This window comes from Thalassophryne amazonica, chromosome 19, assembly GCF_902500255.1.
Source record: "Thalassophryne amazonica chromosome 19, fThaAma1.1, whole genome shotgun sequence".
Classification (NCBI taxonomy): domain Eukaryota; kingdom Metazoa; phylum Chordata; class Actinopteri; order Batrachoidiformes; family Batrachoididae; genus Thalassophryne; species Thalassophryne amazonica.
This window is the reverse complement of record NC_047121.1, coordinates 19018792-19033363: the sequence shown is the minus strand read 5'-3', so window position 1 is coordinate 19033363 and position 14572 is coordinate 19018792. Positions and strand designations below refer to the sequence as shown.

The 14572-nt window shown below is 41.0% G+C and overlaps 1 protein-coding gene across 1 annotated transcript in view; it reads right to left on the bottom strand.

Moving 5' to 3' along the window:
* Nucleotides 1-14572, bottom strand: part of trmt61a (tRNA methyltransferase 61A) — a 64666-nt gene that overhangs the window by 31835 nt on the left and 18259 nt on the right. The gene's annotated exons all lie outside the window — the stretch shown is intronic.

Below are 14572 nucleotides of genomic sequence, written 5' to 3'. Positions count from 1 at the left end.
AGGAAAAAAAACAAAAAGAAACTTTTTGGCAAGGGCCGAAGGCCTGAAGCCCTTGGTGGGTGGGTGTTCTCTCCCAGAAAAATTTGAAATCTCAGATGCATTTTGGTGCACTCCACCAAAGAAGTCCTGATGCTCATGATTGCCAGCTGCTGTTGTGAACCTCCTCACAACATTTGCTAACAATTGTGACACATTAGATAGAAAGTTCATTATCTCCTGAAAATAACGTATTCTGACTTTTTCCCAACGTAAGAAATCAATCTGCATGTCCAGGCAGCCTGTAAAAACAGCGTCGTGGAGACATTGCACATGTCCATCACAACTGGACTAAAATAGCATCCAGCAACACAGAAAGCAGTGTCAGCACACGCTAGGATCCAAAATCCGACCAAAAAAGTAAGAGTTTCGGAGTGAAGTGTGTCGCCTTCTGTCTCTCTGTACAGCCTCTGTAAAGTCGAACCTTCAATTTCGAATGAAAGGTCTGAAGCTTCGTTATCAGATGAAGCAGTGTTTGTTTTACTGTCAACCGGCCATCAGAATGTTTCTGCTTTTCCTAAAATGTGTATCACATGCCAAGAAATGCACCTGCTGACTCGGGGAGGAAAGCTGGACATTTAGTTTTGTTTTTTTGACAATATAGAGGGGTGACAAAATCGGAATCACAAGGACAAGGTGAAATTTTTCACACTTTGAAGTGAATGCCTCCAGCCTGGTGATGTTTTGACTTGGGAATTCAAACTTCAAACAAAAAAGTCCACAATCTCCCACATTTTGAATGGCCTTTCTGTACATTCTTTTTTTCGTTCAAATAAATTTATTGCACTTTCGTAACATATATACAGTGTGTCAATGAAACACAAACATTTTAGATTAATTACACTAATCAACAATTCAGCACAGTCAGACCAGAAACAGTACTAAAAGATTTAAATTTTTGTCTTAGGACTTCAGGACACAAGGTTGGATGAGACCCCAAGTGGAAGCGTTGTGTGCTGCTTTGGGTGACAGTTGCTGCTATACTAAAAATTTCTGGGGAAAACCCTGATTTAACCTTGCAATTTTTCAAAAATTGCTCTATAAATAAAGCTGGATTGGAATGGAGTGTTTATTTTGTTCTGGTGGGTACTACAGGGCCTGAAAATAAATTCTAGAGGAAACATTGACCAATTGAGCTGATTTAGGCAGCTACCCGTCAATAATTAACATTCAAAACAGATCACTCAAACCATTCAAACACCTTAAATCCAGCAACCGAGACAGCGTCCATTGTAAACTCCACAAAAGAGTCAGCTGGACCTGACCGTAACTGCCCCTCTCAACCGCACACTGACAAAAACACCGGAGACAAGCAAACTGCAAGAAACAAAGAAACCAAGCTGAAACACTGAAAAGAAGAAACTCAAAGCCAACACACAGCTGAAGTTTCCTGATCGATTCACTGCTCTCTGGGCCCTGCAATAGATAAATGAGCCCATTTCTAACCTTCTAACCCTAACCTAAGCCAACTCCCTTTTTTATGGCCGTATCTTTATGACCTCTTCCAGGGACATGTCCAGGAAAAATATGACTGACGGAGCTGCCACGTGACCAAATCTTATCTACTTGGACTATAACCAGTGCAGCTCTCTCTGTATAGGAACAGGTTTGCCAGATTGACCTGCAAGTTGAAAAGCAACTCCTTTGTGTTCTAAAAACAGAAAAGCAGGAAAATGCCAAATTGAGCCAAACAGCTTTTTAGAAATATTTGAATGTCGTGTGAAATAAAACTATAAACACCTCTGGCAGAATTTCTTTAAATTATTTAAATTAATTTGGCGCACACTCACTCCCGTTACTCTGGCTGATTACTGCTGTATTTCTGAGTGGGTGGTCATGTTTTTTAAGAGCGATTACCAATACGCAGTTTGTGAAGGAGTGATGCACATGTCTGACTTTAAAACAGAAAACTTATGTGCAGAGGAATAGCGTGTGCCCTCCTCAAGCACCCTGCCCCCTTCCGGCTGACATTACGTCACCGCCTCCTTTGTCCTGTGCTGCAACAAAGAGGGCACTGTGAGCCCACAGCGGCACTCTGGCATGCTAACGGACAGCACCGCTACACTGTGCCGTCTGTGGTTGGACCGCTATTTGGGAAACTGGACCAATTCTAACAGATATAAATACGAAAATTAACAAGTACATAAAAAGACTAAGTTAACTGAGTAAACAACAAACGAGCCAGAGCCAGCAAGAGAGAGTCTGTAGTTTAGTGACCGTTGGTAGTTCACTGATGATAAAACATCCGATCACTAAATGAGGTCATTCAAGCAATAAACTAACTGAAATTAATGCTGACACTAACTTAAAGGGGCAAAAAATAAGAAATTTGTTTCATCATATGGCTATTTATAAAACAGCAGATAAAACTGTCTGAATCAATGACTGACCAAAGTAATAATAGTGATGAAAGTGGCCCTTGAAAAGAACAAGAAGAAAAACTAGGACTGCAAGCAGTCATATACGGGCCCTCGTTCCGCGCAACCGCCTACCCAGGCCAGTGGGTGCCCTTGTGACCACATGTGGGCATGTGCATGCAGGGGCAACCAGTCATCACACAGCTAAAATTTTAAGCAAATCACACAATGCATCAAGGAGTTATGACATGTTGATTGTTCATCCACTAGGGGGCGTTCAGTGTACAAACAGAGGGGCTGGGTGTGTTCAGGGGCCAACCATCATCATACATGTGAAGTTTCAAGTCAATCAGGCAAAGCATGGAGTTATCATGAGTTGATGTTCCATGGAAAAGGGTCAAAATGGTGGCACCATAACGGCCACACCCTTCAACATAGAGAAAAGCTTTCGATAACTTTTGGTCAGTATCATCTTTGGATGCTGTCAAAGAAATTTGAAGTGCATTGGACAAAATCCCTAGGAGGAGTTCGTTCAAATACAACATGTAGAAATCATTTCAAAATGAGAAGAAAATTCAAAATGGGCGACTTCCTGTTTGGAGTAGACTCATGGTGCAAGAGACTTTTTTGTACGTCTATGCAAGTCACACATGTGTACCAATTTTCATCTCCCTACTCCACAAAAACCCCTATGGGGAGGGGGTTTTGAAATTTTCAAGGGGGTGCTATTGAGGCACTTTGCCCCGCCCATGGGCGAGGCCCCTATGTGTTGTAGGAGGTTTTCATGATGATATGACAAAATTAAAGCCGTCAAAAGGAAGAACGTAATTTCATGGCGAATGGGCAATATTCGGCACGCCGCCACACGGACGCCGTTACTCGTAACTTCACGGCGTTCATCGCCTACGTTCACCAATTTGTTCTGCATGTTTTAGAAGTGGAATGAAGTTGATTGGGTTAAGTATGTGACATCAGGACCGCTTAAAGTAAAAATAGGACATTTCGCACCACCACCGGGGGCGCTATGGCGCAGGTGGGAACTTAAGATATGTAGACGTTCAGGGTGGAGCCCTCATCATGTCCAGCAAGTTTGAAGGATCTACGATGAAGTATGTGGGCGTGACAGCCGTTCGAAGTGAAATGGCGTGCTCCGAAAAGCTCGCCAAAGTTTGACGACCCCTAGCAGCCACGCCGTTTGACTTAATTAGAATCTTTTGATAACTTTTGATCACCATTGTGTTGTGATGATTTTGACCAAATTTGGAGATGATCGGATGAAATCCCTAGGACGAGTTCGTTCAAATGTAAGTAGTGGAAATGGCCAAAAATGGCAAAAATTTGCTCAAAAGCGAAACTTAAAATCAAAATGGCCGACTTCCTGTCGATATTTCACCATGACAGTAAGAGACTTTTTCGTGCGTCCTGGCATGGTAAATATGTGTACCGAATTTCGTGAGGCTATGATGAAAAAAGCCCAATGCGGAGGGGTTTTTGAAAATTTCTAGGGGGCGCTATTTTGCGATTTTTCTGCGACCATGTGCAACGCCCCCAAAATATCGAATTTCGGATCTGGCCGGACGACTTTGGAAAGTTTGGTGAGTTTTTGAGCATGGGAAGAGGCCGACATTTCGATTTCAAGAGTGAGAATAATAATAATAATAATAATAATAATAAACAGCGCAATTACAATAGGGTCCTCGTAGGACGTCGCGTACTTGGGCCCTAAAAAAGGTCGGGCCGTCGTAGCTAGTGTGTGTGTGTATGTGTGTGTGTGTGTGGGGGGGGGGGGGGGACTACATGTGTGCAATTGAATAAACTAAATGAGAGCTATTTCTCAGTCCCATTTGGTTGCTCTTTTTAGTCATAACAAAACATTTTCCCATATTGGCAAGATGCCAGAAATATAATACAGTCTGTCACATGGATTAGAATACGGTGTTATTACTATTCCATAAAGGCCACATATTCACATTGATTTCAGCAATCTGTGCTTTTATTAACAACTGACAGTGCCTTAACATGAACAAAAATAAAATGTGATACAAGTAAAGCTGTACCTACTGTTCATTAAGTTACCAATATAAATATCGGAAAACCGATTTGGGATTAAATTTCATACTTATTCACTTAATATAAAGAGAAAACGCAAAATAACAGATTTTTCTGTCCATTGATGATGTCAGCATTTCTGGGATTTTACGTTTTTCACACCAATATTTGATTTTTAGAGCATGTTAACTGTTGATCATATTTACCTTCCGTTGGATATTTCACAACCATGTAACAGAGAAACCATAAAATGCAGATTCAGCAGGCTAATGTTTCACGTTTGCATGGAGACAGTTGGAAGTAAATTCATCCCAAGGACAGATTTTGAGACATCATATAAAAATCAAAGATTTGCTGGGAGTCTTAGCTTTTCTATATAAATGATGATTTAAAAAAAGCTGGGTCACCGTTTTGGTCACAGTCAAGTAGTTCACAGTAAAATCTAGAACGGCGCCTCTCATTTGCTCATCTGTGTGGACGAGCGGCGGCACATAACATTTATCCTTCAGTCTCGGACCCGGATGTTAAAACGTGAGAATTACAGTGGGGTAAAAACGTATTTAGTCAGCCCGATTGTGCAAGTTCTCCTACTTAGAAAGATGAGAGAGGTCTGTAATTTTCATCATAGGTACACTTCAACTATGACAGATAAAATGAGGAAAAAAAATTCCAGGAAATCACATTGTAGAATTTTTAAAGAATTTATTTGTAAATTATGGTGGAAAATAAGTATTTGGTCACCCACAAACAAGCAAGATTTCTGGCTCTCACAGACCTCTAACTTCTTCTTTAAGAAGCTCTTCTGTCCTCCACCTGTTACCTGTATTAATGGCATCTGTTGGAACTCGTTATCTGTATAAAAGACACCTGTCCAAAGCCTCAAACAGTCAGACTCCAAACCCAACCATGGCCAAGACCAAAGAGCTGTCAAAGGACACCAGGAAGAAAATTGTAGATCTGCACCAGGCTGGGACGAGTGAGTCTACAATAGTCAAGCAGGTTGGTGTGAATAAATCAACTGTGGGAGCAATTGTAAGAAAATAGACATACAAGACCATTAATAATGTCCCTAGATCTGTGGCTCCACGCAAGATGTCATCCCATGGGGTCAAAATGATCATGAGAACGGTGAACAAAAATCCCAGAACTACACGGAGGGACCTGATGAATGACCTGCCGAGAGCTGGGACCAAAGAAACAAAGGCTACACACTACGCAGAGAGGGACTCAAATCCTGCAGTGTCAGGCGTGTCCTCCTGCTTAAGCCAGTACGTGTCCAGGCCCGACTGAAGTTTGCCAGAGAGCATATGGATGATCCAGAAGAGGATTGGGAGAATATCATGTGGTCAGATGAAACCAAAATAGAACTTTTTAGTAAAAACTCAACTAGTCATGTTTGGAGGAAGACGAACGCTGAGTTGCATCCTAAGAACACCATACCTACTGTGAAGCATGGGGGTGGAAATATCATGCTTTGGGGCTGTTTTTTTCTGCAAAGGGGACAGGGTGACTGATCTGTGTTAAGGGAAGAATGAACGGGGCATTGTATCATGAGATTTTAAGCCAAAACCTCCTTCCATCAGTGAGAGCATTGAAGATGGGTCATGGCTGGGTCTTCCAGCATGACAATGATCCCAAACATACCACTCAGGCAATAAAGGAGTGGCTCCGTAAAAAGCATTTCACGGTCCAGGAGTGGCCTAGCCAGTCTCCAGACCTCAACCCCATAGAAAATTTGTTGAGGGAGTTGAAAGTCCATGTTGCCCAGCGACAGCCCCAAAACATCACTGCTCTAGAGGAGATATGCATGGAGGAATGGGCCAAAATACCAGCTATAGTGTGTGCAAACCTGGTGAAGAGTTACAGGAAACATTTGGCCTCTGTCACTGCAACAAAGATTATGTTACAAAGTACTGAGTTGAACTTTTGTTATTGACCAAATACTTATTTTCCAACATAATTTACAAATAAATTCTTTAAAAATCCTACAATGTGATTTCCTGGAATTTTTTTTTTCTCATTTTGTCTCTCACAGTGGAAGTGTACCTATGATGAAAATTACAGACCTCTCTCATCCTTCTAAGTAGGAGAACTTGCACAATCAGGGACTGACTAAATACTTTTTTACCCCACTGTAAAGCTAGAGTTGGTAGTCCTGGAGAGCTAGCGAGAGAGCTGGGAAGATTTGAAAGTAGCACCTCCTCTAGGTTCCACCCCCTCCCCCATCAGTGCTCTGTTCAAAGTCACACCCCCACAAACTTGAACGCGCATCTAACTGTGGGACTCACTATCGATCCTACAGCTGCTACAGAGGTCTGATTTTTTTTGTTCCTTTTTCTGAATACATAATGTATTGACTACTGTTAGGACAGACAGACCATTTCACCGAATGTAACAAAAAGTGTTTCTGAACAGAGTTACCTACCCTAGCTTTAATATCCACTGTGGCGTCTCATCAGAGACGTTTCCAAACAATTTTACAAATATGAACATCATGAAATCAGACCACAGACTAAATCTGATGTAGGCCAGGAAAACAAAAATAACCCAGAAATGTTCGCCTCTAGTCATATGACACAACCAATCAATGGAAGGCCAGCATAGTGCACTGCTTTGTCCCAAGCCTTGTGATTGGCTGCCAGGTCCAGTAAACAATAAAATAGCTGGTAGGAACAACTCTGACAACATTTTGCTTCAATAGTTGCTTGATTTTGACAGAAATTTCCACATTTTCCTCCAAAAACCAGAATTTCGGAAATTCCGGAAAACTTCCTTCACTGTATAACCAATACATTAACCCTCTGGAACTGATGCTGTCATATATGACGGCTGAGTACAAGTTTTACTAAATTATAAATAACTTTTTAATGATATGAGATAAAAACATACTTTTCTTTGCTGAAAAGTAAACTCCACAGACTTTCAAGCCAGCCATACACCATGTTTGTACTCCTCATAGAAGCTGTGTGATCAATCAATCAATCAACTTTTTTCTTGTATAGCGCCAAATCACAACAAACAGTTGCCCCAAGGCGCTCCACATTGCAAGGCAAGGCCATACAATAATTATGAAACACAGTCTACGTCTAAAGCAACATAACCAAGGGATGGTCCAGGGTCACCCGATCCAGCCCTAACTATAAGCCTTAGCGAAAAGGAAAGTTTTAAGCCTAATCTTAAAAGTAGAGAGGGCATCTGTCTCCCTGATCTGAATTGGGAGCTGGTTCCACAGGAGAGGAGCCTGAAAGCTGAAGGCTCTGCCTCCCATTCTACTCTTACAAACCCTAGGAACTACAAGTAAGCCCGCAGTCTGAGAGCGAAGCGCTCTAATGGGGTAATATGGTACTACGAGGTCCCTAAGATAAGATGGGACCTGATTATTCAAAACCTTATAAGTAAGAAGAAGAATTTTAAATTCTATTCTAGCATTAACAGGAAGCCAATGAAGGGAGGCCAACACGGGTGAGATATGCTCTCTCCTGCTAGTCCCCGTCAGTACTCTAGCTGCAGCATTCTGAACCAACTGAAGGCTTTTTAGGGAACTTTTAGGACAACCTGATAATAATGAATTACAATAGTCCAGCCTAGAGGAAACAAATGCATGAATTAGTTTTTCAGCATCACTCTGAGACAAGACCTTTCTGATTTTAGAGATATTGCGTAAATGCAAAAAGGCAGTCCTACATATTTGTTTAATATGCGCTTTGAATGACATATCCTGATCAAAAATAACTCCAAGATTTCTCACAGTATTACTAGAGATCAGGGAAATGCCATCCAGAGTAACGATCTGGTTAGACACCATGCTTCTAAGATTTGTGGGGCCAAGTACAATAACTTCAGTTTTATCTGAGTTTAAAAGCAGGAAATTAGAGGTCATCCATGTCTTTATGTCTGTAAGACAATCCTGCAGTTTAGCTAATTGGTGCGTATCCTCTGGCTTCATGGATAGATAAAGCTGGGTATCATCTGCGTAACAATGAAAATTTAAGCAATACCGTCTAATAATACTGCCCAAGGGAAGCATGTATAAAGTGAATAAAATTGGTCCTAGCACAGAACCTTGTGGAACTCCATAATTAACTTTAGTCTGTGAAGAAGATTCCCCATTTACATGAACAAACTGTAATCTATTAGACAAATATGATTCAAACCACCGCAGCGCAATGCCTTTAATACCTATGACATGCTCTAATCTCTGTAATAAAATTTTATGGTCAACAGTATCAAAAGCAGCACTGAGGTCCAACAGAACAGGCACAGAGATAAGTCCACTGTCCGAAGCCATAAGAAGATCATTTGTAACCTTCACTAATGCTGTTTCTGTACTATGATGAATTCTAAAACCTGACTGAAACTCTTCAAATAGACCATTCCTCTGCAGGTGATCAGTTAGCTGTTTTACAACTACCCTCTCAAGAATCTTTGAGAGAAAAGGAAGGTTGGAGATTGGCCTATAATTAGCTAAGATAGCTGGGTCAAGTGATGGCTTTTTAAGTAATGGTTTAATTACTGCCACCTTAAAGGCCTGTGGTACATAACCAACTAACAAAGATAGATTGATCATATTTAAGATTGAAGCATTAAATAATGGTAGGACTTCCTTGAGCAGCCTGGCAGGAATGGGGTCTAATAAGCATGTTGATGGTTTGGATGAAGTAACTAATGAAAATAACTCAGACAGAACAATCGGAGAGAAAGAGTCTAACCAAATACCGGCATCACTGAAAGCAGCCAAAGATAACGATACATCTTTGGGATGGTTATGAGTAATTTTTTCTCTAATAGTCAAAATTTTGTTAGCAAAGAAAGTCATGAAGTCATTACTAGTTAAAGTTAATGGAATACTCAGCTCAATAGAGCTCTGACTCTTTGTCAGCCTGGCTACAGTGCTGAAAAGAAACCTGGGGTTGTTCTTATTTTCTTCAATTAGTGATGAGTAGAAAGATGTCCTAGCTTCACGAAGGGCTTTCTTATAGAGCAACAAACTCTTTTTCCAGGCTAAGTGAAGATCTTCTAAATTAGTGAGACGCCATTTCCTCTCCAACTTACGGGTTATCTGCTTTAAGCTACGAGTTTGTGAGTTATACCACGGAGTCAGACACTTCTGATTTAAAGCTCTCTTTTTCAGAGGAGCTACAGCATCCAAAGTTGTCTTCAATGAGGATGTAAAACTATTGACAAGATACTCTAACTCCCTTACAGAGTTTAGGTAGCTACTCTGCTCTGTGTTGGTATATGACATTAGAGAACATAAAGAAGGAATCATATCCTTAAACCTAGTTACAGCGCTTTCTGAAAGACTTCTAGTGTAATGAAACTTATTCCCCACTGCAGGGTAGTCCATCAGGGTAAATGTAAATGTTATTAAAAATGATCAGACAAAAGGGAGTTTTCAGGGAATACTGTTAAGTCTTCTATTTCCATACCATAAGTCAGAACAAGATCTAAAATATGATTAAAGTGGTGGGTGGACTCATTTACTTTTTGAGCAAAGCCGATAGAGTCTAATAATAGATTAAATGCAGTGTTGAGGCTGTCATTCTCAGCATCTGTGTGGATGTTAAAATCGCCCACTATAATTATCTTATCTGAGCTAAGCACTAAGTCAGACAAAAGGTCTGAAAATTCACAGAGAAACTCACAGTAACGACCAGGTGGACGATAGATAATAACAAATAAAACTGGTTTTTGGGACTTCCAATTTGGATGGACAAGACTAAGAGACAAGCTTTCAAATGAATTAAAGCTCTGTCTAGGTTTTTGATTAATTAATAAGCTGGAATGGAAGATTGCTGCTAATCCTCCGCCCCGGCCCGTGCTACGAGCATTCTGACAGTTAGTGTGACTCGGGGGTGTTGACTCATTTAAACCAACATATTCATCCTGCTGTAACCAAGTTTCTGTTAGGCAGAATAAATCAATACGTTGATCAATTATTATATCATTTACCAACAGGGACTTAGAAGAAAGAGACCTAATGTTTAATAGACCACATTTAACTGTTTTAGTCTGTGGTGCAATTGAAGGTGCTATATTATTTTTTCTTTTTGAATTTTTATGCTTAAATAGATTTTTGCTAGTTATTGGTGGTCTGGGAGCAGGCACCGTCTCTACGGGGATGGGGTAATAGGGGGATGGCAGGGGGAGAGAAGCTGCAGAGAGGTGTATAAGACCACAGCTCTGCCTCCTGGTCCCAACGCTAGACAGTCACAGTTTGGAGGATCCCAAAAAATTGGCCAGATTTCTAGAAATGAGAGCTGTGATTCATTGTGTCATTGTGATGACATGCGCAATGTGATTGTCCAATCAGGAATTGGTTCATCGACACATGGTTTTCCAGTATCCACTCGTACGGCAGAATGATCTCACATGGTGAGCCAAAGAGTCTCAGTGGATGAGATACGTCACTATTTGTTGTGAATGTGGTATTATGATTGAATATGGCTCTCATAATTGATGCGTAAAGAGCAATGAAGAGCAATTAAACGCACAGACCATTTTGCATATATTGTTCAAAATGTGCATTTGTCTGTTAGAACCTTTATTTTTTACATTCTTTTGTACAAGACCCCCAAATACCTTTATAAAGTGTCAAAATTGTTGTTTATTATAGTTTGCTGTGTGTTTTGAATAAATGTGTGTGAAAATTATTTTCCGCTTTATTTTTTTCCTTTCTTATTTCTGATTGTAAACCTATAATATATCTATAATACCTATAATATATATAATATATAAACCTATGCAATATCTGGCATACATGTTGTGTATAATCATGTATGTATTGACATTTAATGCAACAACCTGATGTTTCACCTCCCGGTACCTGAACACAACAGTACTGATTCAATACCAATACAATCATCACCTTTAAATCAATTTTAAAACTGTCTACCTTATTGATGTAATCAAGTGGGATCCTTTCTGTACATGTAAGATGTGAGCGGTATGTACCATCATTTTAAGGCTATGAACAATAATGCTCATTATTTGTCTGATTCTTGTGACCCTATTTTATTTATGACAGTGGTACATGTCGGTCAACCACATCTGACTGATTTTAATGCATTCACTGTGCTCAGGATCCGCGTTGGTACGGTCAGCAAGAATTGTTTTGGTGCATATTAGAAGATAACAGTTTATATTATCATGCACATAGCTTTAGTGATTCCTGTCAAGTCGGTCAATATTCTGCCTAGGTTTCAATGCTAATGAACAGACCATATACAGAACCGTAAAGAGACACTCCAACCGTGTTCGAGATGGAGAGAGATGTACTGCTACTCCTCTGTAGACAGGAGAGGAAATGACTGCAGGCCTACAGCATCGTTCTGTCTGAGAGCGATGACTGGGCCCAGCACTAAAATACTACCTGCACATAATACACGTAAACAGATGCTCAATCAGTGTATGGCCAAATGTGTACCTCTGTCGCTACGCCAAGATGCGAAAAGAAGTGAGACTCCAGATGTGGTCCGAGGAGGGAGATGGAAAATTAATAGAGCAGACGACCTCCAGCAGCAGTGTTCTTGATCATTACTCAAAATTAAAACAAAATTTGTGTGCTTCGTCAGATAAAGTGTGCTGATAAGAATATATGCCATGATCCATCACTGACTCTGCACCCACAAACTCTGGCAGCTCGGCTTGACAAGACGTCACAGCCAAGACACAGACTGAACTGAAACCAGGTATCTTAATTGGTGGGTGAACGTTACCGCTGCACCACATAAATCTAATCAAGTGAAGTCAGGGCGTATTCACTGGCGCCAAGCTTTCCTGCATTCACCACACCACAGAACCACCTTGGGTCCTGGATAGCAACCACCCAGGCAGATGGTCCCTGCCTCTCCAAAGCAGTCATGTATCTGCCATAGCATGGAGAAGCGGGGGCATCCCTTTGACTTTCTCCAGCCACTGAGGTCCTCAACAGTCGCACTACACAGCTAAAATTATGACACTGACATTCCCTCACAATGCAAGCAATACTCCTCATCTTGGTCCCCCAACTCATCAAAATCTCATAACCATACATTAAGACAGGTGGTACCACAACCAAGAAGACTTGGACCTACTGCAAAGACATCAGCATTGCCAAAGACCTCTGTTCAGGAACTTCATAACCAACATTTTGTTTAATTATTTTCATCCTTTCCTGTTTATTGAACTGCAGTGGCTATTTGTTGTGTATCACAGACATTAGATATGGTCTGACATGAAGAACTGATACAGATATAAAAAAAAATACTGTCAAGGCATCAAGAAGTCTCGATATATATCTTTTTTTTATCTGAAGCAAACTGCCTTCAAGGTTACGATTCTAGATGACCGAGTACTACTTTGGCAGCCTTGGTGTATCAGCTGAGTGAGAACAGCCAACAAACTTATCACCTCTAATCACTACGTTTGCACAGCTCACTGACACAAAGTCAAGTTCTCCCTGACAGAACAGCACAAAATGATTATGGCATAAACCCAGCAAATGGTTGGTCCAGTCAAGGATATATGACATCAGGAATACACGTGGTAAGGCTCTTAAAGTGATTGTTTTCCTATAATGAATCTAACGTGTGTGCAAACAATACACACCCATACAAGTCTACGTACTGCTGACTAAGCAGATTTCCTACTAAACGAATCCATCACCAAAAAAGAACCACCCCCCCAGACACACACACACACACACACACACACACACACACACACACACACACACACACACACACACACACACACACACACACACACACACACACACACACACACACACACACACACACCTTTCACAAAGTGCAATCAATAATGTGACACAGGGAGGTCTGATAGCAGCAAAATGTGATGAAGCACTGCAGTGCCACGCCTCCTCTCCCAGCCCCCATGCTGCATTTGGAGAAGGAGAAACTGTCTGCAGCATCGAGCCGAAGCACAGCACTGCACCGAGAAACAAATGTAGCTGCAGGCCAGGCTGCAATAACAGGAAAAGCCAGAGGAAATGCAACAGGAATCAACAATCATTGACCAACCATGTCAATGATTGGTTCTTGGTCAATTGCACAATGAGTTCAATAATGCTATCCTGAATCTTCCCAAACTAAATCGGTAGTTATCACACAAAATACAGTCCAGATATATCAGCAGGTGAGGAGTTGCAGGTCAAAATGTTTTGGACAAAATATAGGTGTTGATGGAATGATTTAACTTTACTGAACTCTCTCTTTAATACGTTTTTATGTCTTTCTAAAAGGACTATTCCACCGGCACCGTTCTACTATGATCACTCTCAAACCAAAAATGTGCAAAAATGGCATGAAATAGCTTAATCTGGCTTGTGTCCTAACAGGCTGACTTATAAAGTCCAGATCTGGCAACTGGCTGGTTTATAAAGTGCAGACCTGGCAACCTGCCTGACAACAAAAGCAAGGACCTTCACCCTCAGCCAAAAACTGTAAAAAATGCTGCTCTGGCTTCAAATTTTTACCCCGATGGAGCATGATGAAACATGTTTCAAGCAGTAGTCAACATGAATACCCTGTTTAAAGGGGTTCAAACATGATTGAAGCCATTAAAACTACAAATACCCAGAAGACTACTTATGATTTCGAGAATCAGGACAAAATTTTTACAGTTCAAAAACTGGATCCTGATTTCAAACATGGTGTTGATGATGGCCGTAACTACTACTAAGTTTGTTCACGATTAACAAAGACGGACCAAGACGTTACTATGATGCTTCAAAACGTGCCCCGAAAGGTGCTCTGTGAAACAGCCCCATAATGGACAACATATCATCCATCATCAGAACCGATGCTCAACTTGCAAAAATGCAGAATGGTCCCCCCCAACATATGACACTATGAAAATACACTTAAGCTTTAGAGCTCTTAATTCCACATGGTTTCAAACCTGATTCCCCCCCCCCCCACCTCAAAATAAATAAATGCACCTAAAACACCACAGCCCATATTCACAAAGCATCACAGAGTCCTCTCAGAGAGCTGCTAACTTAGCCTAAAGATTCCTAGCAAGAAATCGTAGCCTAAGATCCAGGAAGTGCCTGAGAGCAACTCTGAGCAAGGAGTGGACAGAAACTTTTATCTCTGTAAGGAGGCGGGGTCAACCCTGTCGCCAAG